Source organism: Phoenix dactylifera, unplaced genomic scaffold, assembly GCF_009389715.1.
Source record: "Phoenix dactylifera cultivar Barhee BC4 unplaced genomic scaffold, palm_55x_up_171113_PBpolish2nd_filt_p 000159F, whole genome shotgun sequence".
NCBI lineage: Eukaryota > Viridiplantae > Streptophyta > Magnoliopsida > Arecales > Arecaceae > Phoenix > Phoenix dactylifera.
The window spans coordinates 700616-712662 of record NW_024067703.1 but is presented as its reverse complement, the minus strand read 5'-3'; positions in this window follow the sequence as shown (position 1 = coordinate 712662).

Below are 12047 nucleotides of genomic sequence, written 5' to 3'. Positions count from 1 at the left end.
ATGTTGGCCTTTTCTTCTTGCTACTCATCCGATGATGATGAAGATGTATCGGAGTCCGATAGGGTGGAGACGAGGACTTTCTTTTTCTTGTGCTTGCTCCCCTTCTTCAGCAAAGGACACTCAGCTCTGAAGTGCCCCGGCTTCTTACACTCATAACATCCTATCCCCTCATTTTCCCTTTCCTTACCTTTATCCTTGTGATAGGAACTTGAGGGGCCTCTCCTTTGATGTGAAGATTTCTTCCAGTTGATGAATCTTCTGAATTTTCTTACAAGGAGAGCCTCATCATCATCTCCCTCATTATCTTCCTCTTCACTGCTACTGTTGCAAGACAAGTCTTTGTTAGTAGAAACCGATTTTAATGCTATTACCTTTTTCTTGTGAGAGGACTCCTCTTCATTATGTTGTTTCATGGTGAGCTCGTGCGTCATTAGAGATCCAAGAAGCTCCTCAAGTGGAAGCTTGTTCAAGTCCTTGGCTTCTTGGATAGCTGTCACTTTGGCTTCCCATGACCTTGGTAGACAGCGAAGAATCTTCCTGACAAGCTCACTGTTAGTATAATTTTTGCCAAGGCTTTTTAGGCCATTGACAATGTCAGTAAATCTAGTGAACATGCAAGTGATTGTTTCATTAGAATCCATCTTAAATAGTTCATACTTATGAACCAATATATTTATTTTGGATTCTTTGACTTGATTCGTGCCCTCATGGGTCACTTCAAGTCTATCCCAAATCTCTTTTGCAGAATTGCAAGTAGAGACCCTATTGAATTCATTCCTATCTAATGCACAGTAAAGCACATTCATTGCTTTGGCATTGAGTTGTGCCTTCCTCATGTCATGGTCATCCCAATCCTTTTCAAGTTTGGGTACAGTGACACCCTCTACATAGATGGATGGGATGTATGGTCCATTTAATATAATGGTCCACATCTCATAGTCTTGGGCTTGGATAAATATTCTCATCCTAGCCTTCCAATATGAGTAGTCGGATCCATTAAAGAATGGGGGTCTTTGGGTGGATTGGCCCTCAATGTGGGAAGATCCAAATGGGGTTGTCATTTTGATCTTTTACTCTTTGGGTAAAAGAGTTCCTGCTCTGATACCACTTGTTGCCCAGATAAACAACCCAAGAGGGGGGGTGAATTGGGTTTTAAAATAATTATTACAATTATTTGATTTGCGAAATACTAATTAACACTTTTTGCAAGTTGATTAATTAGATGCTATGTGCTGTGAATGAAATGAAAGTAAGAGAGATACACAAACAATCACAAACACAAGGATTTTATAGTGGTTCGGAGCTAACCCTTGCTCCTACGTCCACTCCCCAAGCCTCACTTGGGAATTCACTATAACCCCTCGGATTACAGCCGGTTGTTTTACAAGCTCACAACCAAACTTGTTGTTTTACGAGGTCACAACGAACTCGGTCGGTTTTCCCAGGCTCACCGACTAGAACCACCACCGATTGTTTTTCCCGGGATCACAATCGAACCCTTACATCGTTGGTTTCAACCTAGGCTCACCAACAAACCTATACACCCTTGATTCAATCCCCTGATTGAATCAAGTAAAGACCAAATGGAAAGAACAAAGACAAACAGAAAAATAGAGCTTCTAAAAAGCAGATATACAGCGATATAAATAAGAGAGAAGTTTAGAGCCCTCAAACACGTTTGAGTTGGAGTAGAGAAGGGCTTCTTGAACTTTTTGTCTCCTCTTGAATGTCTGGAAGACTTGAAGGCTGGAGGAGACTTCTTTAATGCTGGGAAGAGTCGGTTGAGTGGAGTTAATGGTGCTTTTCCTTCTTTTTCGTTGAAAAATTGTTTGCAGATGAAGGATTCTTGTTTTCTTTGAGTGGAATGTTGCTTCTCTGCTTTGCTACAGTCCTCTGTGGCTATTTAAACCATTCCCCACGGAAACTAGCCATTAGACTCACTTTACTAGCCGTTCTGCACACTCTGCACATCCTGACAATGTGTCCGTTGGGGTCGAAGTCGACTCGCGCGATCTGGAGTCGACTCGGCTGTAGCAGGAGTCGACTCATGCTTTTCTGGAGTCGGCTAGGCAACTGTTCCGGATTTGAATTAAAGTGAGCTTCTCGACTGGGAGTCGACTCGACTTAACCCGGAGTCGACTCGCCAAAAACTTGGAGCTGACCTGGCAATTTTTGGAGTTGGCTCATCCCATGGAATCCACAGAGCTATTCTTCAACTTGGCCCACTCGAGTCGACTCGGAAATTACTGGGAGTCGACTCGGCGCTCAGAGCCGAACTCCCGATCTTCTGTCTTTTGGCTCGTCCAGTCTTGGAGTCGACTCGAACTGTTCCGGAGTCGACTCGGCTCTCAGTTTCCGAAATACAGCCTTCTGTCTTTTTGGTGTAGCGCTGCCTTGGAGTCGACTCGAGCTGTCTTGGAGTCGACTCGCGTCTCAGAGACAACAATTCTGTCTTCTGTCTTTTTGGGGTCGCGCTGTCTCGGAGTCGACTCGGGCTTTGCGGGAGTCGACTCGGATCTCAGTGTCCGAAAACTGCTCTCTGACTTTTGCCTTGTATAGCACTGAGAGTCGACTCTCGCTTTCTTTGGAGTCGACCTGCCAACCATCGGAGTCGACTCGCGTTCCTCCGGAGTCGACTCGGCTCTCAGGGTCGAGAATTGCTCTCTGACTTTTTGTCTGTAATTCCCTGGAGTCGACTCATACTACTCAGGAGTCGACTCGGCAAACATCAGAGTCGACTCGCGCTCTTCAGGAGTCGACTCGCCGACAGGTTTTGAATTGAGTCTTTCTGTTCATCTGTCTGTTCTCAGTCGGAGTCGACTCATAACGTTCCGGAGTCGACTCGAGCCTGTGCCAGTGCTTCTGATACGCCTGGAGTCGACTCGTAATATCCCGGAGTCGACTCGAGTCTCAGACTTTGGTTCAACTTGACTTCTTAACTTATCCAAAATATCTTGAACCAAGTCTAGACGCACTTAACCATAAATTTATAAGATTTTCACTGAAACACTAGATTGAATTCATTAGTAAACATAAGATATACTCAAATGCTTTGATCTCATCAAAATCAAATAGGGTTATGATCAATCACTCCACAGGGAAGAAAGAAATTTTTAGGAGGAGAGATCATATGGAACTTAATCGCATAAATCCATAACTAAAGAAGAGAGAAGAATACTAAATGAGAAGTGATCCTAATATCCTCCAATAGGTATCATCTGAAATTTAAATATAAAAATCTTTATGATACACCTTGAGGCTTGTTATTTGGTTAATATATCTTATGCATAATCATGAACCAAATTGCAATTCAAACAGTTGATCTTAAGAGCCTCTAGCTTATGAAAAAGGGGGAGAATAATGTGTTGAATTTTTTGGAGTATCTTTCAGAAAATCTATTTTGGAATTCACTAATGAGTCCTAATTGGCTTGCTCTTTAGAACTTCAATTTTGTGCCAATTCATATTTTTATGTATCAAATTGTGCTTATTTTTAAAGGAATAAAAGAAAGTCTTTAAAAGAACTCTAAAAGAACTTTCAAAGCTTTGCATTTTATGTATGCTCTAAGATATATCATAAATTTCATGAATTCATATTTTGTATGTATGCCACAATATTTTTTTTATCATGAAAGAACTTTGAAGCCATTAAAAATTAATGATCCAACATGATGTTATATATATATTTTTTAAAAAAAGGTTTTGTTCTTATACTCTGAAAATTAGTTCAATTGCTCTCATGTTGCTAAAATACTTAATATATTGGGCAAAAGATCTTAAATAAACAAGCTTTCATACTTATTATTAAAGAAGGGTTAGATTTCCATTCGTGCTTTCTTTGAATATCATTCTTGGTACTTCTTGAATTAACTTGAGAAAGATTCCACCTACACATGATTTGAAAACTATCTTTGGAACCACATTCGATGTGTTCTCATTATAATTGGCTCTAATCTATGCTCATTAATCTTTTTCTAACTTATTGCCTTGAGTTATATGATTCATATCTTGCAATAATTTGACATGCAAATCAGAGTACAATAAGAAAAAGAAATATTTGAGTATTCTTATCTTTGGTGCTTAATGTTTCACTATCTTTTTTGATGTTTGTCAAAAAGGAGAAGAAATATCTAAGTATATTGCTCATAATGCTTTATGTATTGATTATGTTGCCCAGAGATGGTCACCCAAGAGGGGGGTGAATTGGGTATTTTTAAAACTTTTTATCCAATTAAAATAAAACACACAAATGTATGAGCTAAAGTAAAATAGAGGTATGAAAATAGACAACGCAAACACAAGGTTTTATAGTGGTTCGGAGCTCCACTGCTCCTACATCCACTCCCCAAAGCACTTTGGGAATTTCCCACTATAACCCAAGATTACAGTCCGGTAGTTTTACAAGGATTCAAAAAGCTCTTAAGAAGCAAATAAACAGTGAGAAAATAATAAAACTCGGAAGAACCCTTTTAGCCATTGGAAGCGTGGGAAGTGGTGGTTCTTCCGATGTGGATTGCGTTTGGCTTGAATGTGAGCTTTGAATGGCGAGCGGAGAGAGTAGTTGAGCACGAAATCAGTTCGGAGCTTGAAGGGCACTTGGTTTCTTCACTTGAATGCACTAACTCCCTTGAACCTCTTTTCTTTCTTCTCTCTTGAATGATCTTATGTTAGGTTGGTGAGAAGTTTTTGGAAGGCACTTAAAGAGCTCCCTTTTATAGCCCAAAAGCAAATATAGCCGTTAGACACAAAGAAAGAAACGTTTGAAATTCAAAACAAACCTACAAAAAGGTGTCAGTCGCGTCCCAGGCGCTCCGGAGACGTCTCTGCGGTCAACGCGAGACGTCTCGGCTGTAAGATTTTTCTTTTGACGTTGTTTGGGGTCGACTCGGGCGCTTTACGGGGACGACTCTGATGATGAACCATTTGAATGCTTGTTTTTCTATTTTTCTGAGAGGTCGCCTCGGCACTTTACGGGGACGTCTCGGGATGTTTGCACTTTTTGCCATGGGGACGACTCTGCTGCCTCGGGGACGACTCCGCTGTTTTATCTTCGAAAAACAAGTCCTCTGGAATTCTCTGAGAAGAGTCGACTCCGCTTTTTCAGGGGACGTCTCCGCTGCCTTATCATCGAAAAAGACATCTCTGAAATACCCTGAGAGAGTCGACTCCGGCTACCTCGGGACGACTCCAAGAAGTCTGCTTTTACTGCGGGGACGACTCTGCGTCCTGTGGAGACGGACTCGCGCGCATCCCTTGAAATCGGCCTTTCTGCCGCCTCTGAGCAGAGTCGACTTCGACCCTGCGAGACGCCTCGCCAGGTGCCGGGGACGTCTCCAGACGTGCCAGTTCTTCCTGTTTGTGCCAGAGACGTCTCTGAGACAACCCGGAGACGTCTCGGCTGTCCCTGATCTATTTTCTTCAACTAAAAAATTCTTCAATAAATCCGTTAAAAATTATGGGAACTTGCCTAGACATTTCTTAACAATATTATTAATTAATCACCTGAAATTCTCAAATAAATTGTTAAGATAAACGGAATTATACTCTAGTGTTTTGTATTCATCAAAATCCATTAGGGGGTCAACAATCTCCCCCTTTTTGATGATGACAAAAACACTGAAGTATATGCAAAAATTCGAAATTTAAACATATACACAGTATTTGATCAGATGTACAAGTATAATGTTTTGGATTTTGAGCTAGATACAGTGTGCATAATTCAAAATAGTCAACTTTCAGTTCTATCCTTATGCATAAGATTGATCTTAATAGCTCTTAAGCAATTTTAGCATATCAACTGAATTTGAATCAAGTTAAAATTTAAATTAATGAAATATTGATGCTAAAGACAATTGAAGGCTAAGTTCTTTTTGACTCCCCCTTTCTTTTCCAGAAGGGCAATTATCTTAAAGCCAAGATTCTTCAATTTATCTTTTTCTAATTCAATTTTTTAAGTATGAGTGTAGATTTTGCATTCCATATTTAGGTTCATATATATCTACTCAATACACTCCATAAATTTTTGCATTCCAATATATCCAATATCCATATTGGTTCTACTCCCCCTTTTTGTCATCAACAATGAAGGGGACAAATTATCCTTCAAGGTACTTTAAAACTCAATTCCTAGTAGAAATTCAGCATATTACCATGAACTACTCAAGGATATTCAAGTTATTTTATATTAAAGAATTCAGCATTCATTTCACTCCCCCTTTGTTTTGGAATTCATTTCAGACTCCTCTTTTTGTTTAAATAGTTAATCACAAGATGTGCTCCCCCTGTTTTATATGCATTGATAAATTGTGTCAAATTTGAACACTTAAGGTATGTTATGAGATTTTTATGGCACAACACAGAATCACATACACAAGGTTTGATTCCACAGGATTTGAAACAAACACAAGATTTCAAAAGAAATTGTATGTCATTCATATGTCATTGCAATCATTTGAAGGCATTACAAGGTTAAAAAAAGAGGAAATCATTACAAGTATTGATTCCTAATACAAAAGAAGTGTCAAAATGAGCCTAGGGTTTTTACAAAAACAGATGAACCCTAGATGTCTACAAAATGTCCCTCATCGGCGACGTTGCTCATAAGCCCTAGCAGCTGCATCTATAAATGCATTAATTGAATCTAGCAGTGTTCTGAACTGATCTCCCTGAGACTGATGGAAGGCTGCCACTAGTGCTTCAAATTCAATGCTTGCCCTTTCAATTCTTCCTCTAAGTTGGGCAACCACAGTGCCCACATTGCCTCCAGGGCTTGTCAATTCTTGAAGGCTTTTTGATATGCTCTTCAAGTCATCCTGTAGCTCAATTGATCTGAAGGATTGGGTGGCACTCACATGAACTAGTTCTGTCGCTTGTAGCTTCTATCTGAGCTCTAATTTCCTTCAACTCTTGTAGAAGCCCTTCATGTGAGGTTCTGATGGGGGGCCAACTCAGCAGAAATCATCGATCTCATCTCCTCCCTCATCTGCTGGCATATTACAGATGCTAAAGTGCGCATCTGTTCTTCTGATAGGGAGAAGGGCCCACTAACTGGAGGAGGAGGAGGCACAGATGTGGAAGGTCCAGCTGAGCTGGAGGGTACATCAGGGAAGGCCATGTGGCTATGTGGAGGAGAGTGGTGGTCAGGCTCCTGATGTGGGATCTCGGGCTCTAAGGTTTGAGATTTTCTTTTTGGTACCTTGACCCAAGACCCATCTACCTTGTGAAACTCCATTCTACGCATTGTGCTTTCATTATAGTAGTCGGTGTTTCTCAAGGGTTTTGCAGGCTCATTTTCTGGGAATTTGAACCTTGAAATGTTTGAATACTAGGGTAAAGATCATCCCATAGGGTATGCTAAACCTAGAATACCTATGACATATAGAAATGTAGTTCAGCATAAGTCTAGGGAGATTTAGGGGAATCCCTAGTAGGATGTGGTGCATGATGACTAAATCTCGCTCCGAAACAAAATCGAAGCGACCGGTTTTTGGAAACAAGACCCGGTTGACAATACTCAAAAGTAGTCTCATCTCGGCATTTAGGTCTTGTGAGTTAACCACATCAAGAGGGCCGCAGTCCTCTCGTCCTAAAACTAGGTTTAGGGCTATTTCCCTTCGGGGATGTGAGGTCGGAGACTCACCGTCTTTAGGAATTTGTAATACACTAGATAGGGTATCCTCATTGATCTCTATCAATGTCCCTCGGACATAGGCAGTGTACCCCGAGTCCCCTAAGGCCATATTACTAAACATCTCTCTAACTAGACCGGGTAGGTTGATGTGTTGAGAGTACAAAGATATTTCCAACCTTGGGCACGGAGTCTCTCTCCAATAGAGAACCCCTCACTCTCTAAAAAATGGAAATCTATAAACTTACCCGTGGTTACTGTGCGATTCGCACAGGAAATGGTCGTGGTTGGCGGAGCAACCGGAGGAGACGGTGCGGAAGGTTCTTCCCTCCGTTCCTCGGCGTCGGTCGCTACCCTAGGACGCCTCCCACTTGTTCTCCTAGCTCTTTTAGGTGCCATGGCTCGGAAATCCTAGGGAAATGGGGAGTTTTGGTTCGGTTTGAGGTGGAGGAGAAAAATGGAGGCTAGGGTTTTGTATTTTGTTGGGGACGAAAGAGATAGCTCGGGTCGGCTCGAGCTGTTTCGACCTATTTTAAAAAAAACCTCGTTCGGTCTCCGAGACGTCTCCGCGACTAACGCGAGACGTCTCGCCGGGGGGACGTCTCTGCGATTTGCCAGAGACGTCTCCGGCACTGAAAAATTTCAGACTGAATTCTATCTTTTTCCAATTTATTTTATTTAACCACACTAATCAACATGATTTCTTTTGGTGAATATAGAGTGAGTTTGTTTGTGATCCTTCCCTTTAATAATATACCCTATAAAAGTTTGATAATAATTTTTTGAATTATTAATATTGAAATGAGGAATGTTTGACCAAATTTCGAATACCTATGAAATAGGCTCTGAAAATATCTCCATGAAGAGTCCAAGGGAGGGTAACCATCCTCCGGAAAGTCAAACAGTTCGTCATTTAACTTAGATAGATTCATGCTTTCACTTAATAGATACTAGGTTTGCTATTTGTGACTTTGAGGTGGATTATTAGTTTGAGTAGCAAAGCATTGCAATACAAGTTCAATTTATTTGCTAGGATCATACAAGCTCAAAGCATTCCTTAAATAGTTAAACCTATCTTTACAAAGGGGCTTTGTAAAGATATTGGCCAATTGATTTTCAGTACATACATACTCAATCATCACATCATTTTTCAGCACATGATCCCTAATAAAGTGATGCCTAATCTCTATATGTTTTGATTTTGAGTGTTGGACAGGATTTTTTGTTAAATTAATTGCGCTTGTATTATCACATCTAATTGGTATATTGTCCATTTTGATACCGAAGTCTTCAAGTTGTTGCTTAATCCATAGAACTTGGGCACAACAGCTTCCAGCTGCAATGTACTCAGCCTCAGCTGTGGACAAGGCAACTGAATTCTGTTTCTTGCTAAACCAAGAAACCAAATTAGCACCCAAGAATTGACATGTGCCACTTGTGCTTTTTCTGTCGAGTTTGTACCCGGCAAAATCAGCATCGGAATAAGCAATTAAATTTATGTCAGATTGTTTAGAATACCATAAGCCTACATTAGATGTCCCCTACTAGATATCTAAAAATTCTTTTAACAGCTTGCAAGTGTGATTCCTTAGGACATTGACCTTTAGCATTATCTCCAAATGTGACTACTCCTCCTTCTTTTGATTTCAAGGTGACGAAGAGACTCTTGTCACCGGTCATATGCCTTGAGCAACCACTATCAAGATACCACATTCTCTTTCTATTTCCGGCTGTAAGGCATACCTGCAAAATAATCAAGTGATGCTCTTAGGTACCCAAGTCTTCTTGGGTCCTTCTTGGTTAGTATAGTTAGTTCCCTTAGGCACCCATACTTTAGTTATGTTTTTACCTCTTACAAATGTACTCTTGTTAGTTTGAATCTTTCTTTGAATGCAAGAGTAGGCTTTATGTCCACTTTTTCCACAATGAAAGCATGTAGGTTTTTCAGATTTGACATCTTTTGCTTTCACAAAGAAATTCTTTAGATACTTTTGTTGTTTGCTAGTTTTATATCCTAGACCGGCTTTATTAAAAACAGCTCTTTGATTGGATAGAATAAGATTTAACTTTTCAGAGCTATGTGTAAATTTTTCAACAATTGGTTTGTACTTATGTACCTCATTCTTGAGATCCACATTTTCTTTAACTAATTCTTCCTTATCCTTTTTAAGGAGTTCAACATTTTGCGCAAGTAAGGTATTACTATTGAGTAGGAATTTAACTTTTAGATTTAATTCCTTAATTTGTGTTTTTGCCGTTTCATTTTCAATGCTGAGTTTTGAATTTTTATTTTCTAGGTCAATGGTATTAACATTTTTGAAGCTCTCCTTCTCAATCAATAGGTTTTCAATATCATCCTTTAGTTTTTGATTGGAGGCTTTTAATTCTTTATTCTTTGCTCCTAATATACTACAATCACTCATGAGTTCTTGAAAAGCTTCATATAATTCTTCTAAAGTAAAATTTGTAGTTGAGCTATGACTTACCTCATCGTCTTCGAATGCCATGAAGCACAAATTGGCGGTCTCTTCCTTCTCTTCCTCGGAGGATGATGTGTCACTATCATCCCATGTTGCTTTCAATGCCTTCTTCTTCTTCTTTCCAAAATGCTTCTTTTGTTGAGGGCATTCGGAACGGATGTGTCCCGGTCTCTTGCAATCATAACAAATGATTGGGTCTCTTTCCTTTTCTTTTTCCTTTTTCCAATCATTTCTCCCTCCAAACTTTTTTCTTGGGAAGGGTTTCTTTCTTCTCATGAATTTCTTAAATTTCCTTACTATTAAACCCATGTCCTCATCTTCGCTTTCTTCTTCACTCTCACTACTTTCTTCTTCACACACACTCGAAGTAGCCTTGAGTGCGATTGTCTTCTTCTTTGGCAACTCTTCTTCATGTTGCTTCATTGTGAGCTCATGCGTCATCAATGAGCCCAATAGTTGTTCAAGTCCCAATGTGTTGAGGTCTTTAGCTTCCACGATCGCCGTGACCTTCGCTTCCCATGCTTTTGGCAAGGACCTGAGAATTTTACTCACAAGTTCTGGGTTAGTGTAGAATTTGCCCAAATTCTTTAGACCATTTATTATATCGGTGAAGCGTGTGAACATGCATGAGATGGTTTCGTTGGGTTCCATCTTAAATAACTCATACTTGTGAACTAGAATGTTCACTTTAGATTCTTTGACTTGATTTGTACCCTCGTGGGTAACTTCAAGCCTATCCCATATTTCCTTAGCGGAACTACATGTGGAGACTCTATTAAATTCATTCACATCTAGAGCACAAAATAATGAGTTCATGGCTCTAGCATTGAGTTGAACCATCCTGTTATCATTCTCATCCCAATCCTCCTCAGGTTTGGAAATTTGAATGCCATTAACCATGTGAGATGGTTCGTGTGGTCCCTTGATTATGACCCTTCACAAGACATAATCTTGTGCTTGAATAAAGATCCTCATTCTAATCTTCCAATAGGTATAATTTGTCCCATTGAGGAGTGGAGATCTATTGGTTGCCTACCTCTCAGCAGGAATATTGTTGAAGGGTGTTGCCATCTAGATCTTTGGCCAAGACGGTTAGGTCTTCAAGAAATACACAGAGCACCTGCTCTGATACCACTTGTTGCCCAGAGATGGTCACCCAAGAGGGGGGTGAATTGGGTGTTTTAAAACTTTTTGTCCAATTAAAAATAAAACACACAAATGTATGAGCTAAAGTAAAAATAGAGGTATGAAAACAGACAATCGCAAACACAAGGTTTTATAGTGTTCGGAGCTTCCACTGCTCCTACATCCACTCCCCAAAGCACCTTTGGAAATTTCCACTATAATCCAAGATTACAGTCCGGTAGTTTTGCGAGTGCACTACCCAACTCATTGTTTTACACCGGGCTAACAACGAACCCTACAACCCCCAATTTCACCTAGGCTTGGGATGCCTTTCCCTTGTTCCAAGTCCCTTGACTGGAACAAGCACAATAATGAAAAGTTTTACAAGGATTCAAAAGCTCTTAAGAAGCAAATAAAACAGTGAGAAATAATAAAACCCGAAAGAACCCTTTTAGCCGTTGGAAGCGTGGGAAGTGGTGGTTCTTCCGATGTGGATTGCGTTGGCTTGAATGTGAGCTTGAATGTGAGCTTTGAATGCCGAGCGGAAGCTTGAAGGCACTTGGTTTCTTCACTTGAATGCACTAACTCCCTTGAACCTCTTTTTCTTTCTTCTCTCTTGAATGATCTTATGTTAGGTTGGTGAGAAGTTTTTGGAAGGCACTTAAGAGCTCCCTTTTATAGCCCAAAAAGCAAATATAGCCGTTAGACACAAAGAAAGAAACGTTTGAAATTCAAACAAACCTGCAAAAAAGTGTCAGTCACGTCCCAGGCACTCCGGAGACGTCTACGCTTCAACGCGAGACGTCTCGGCTGTAA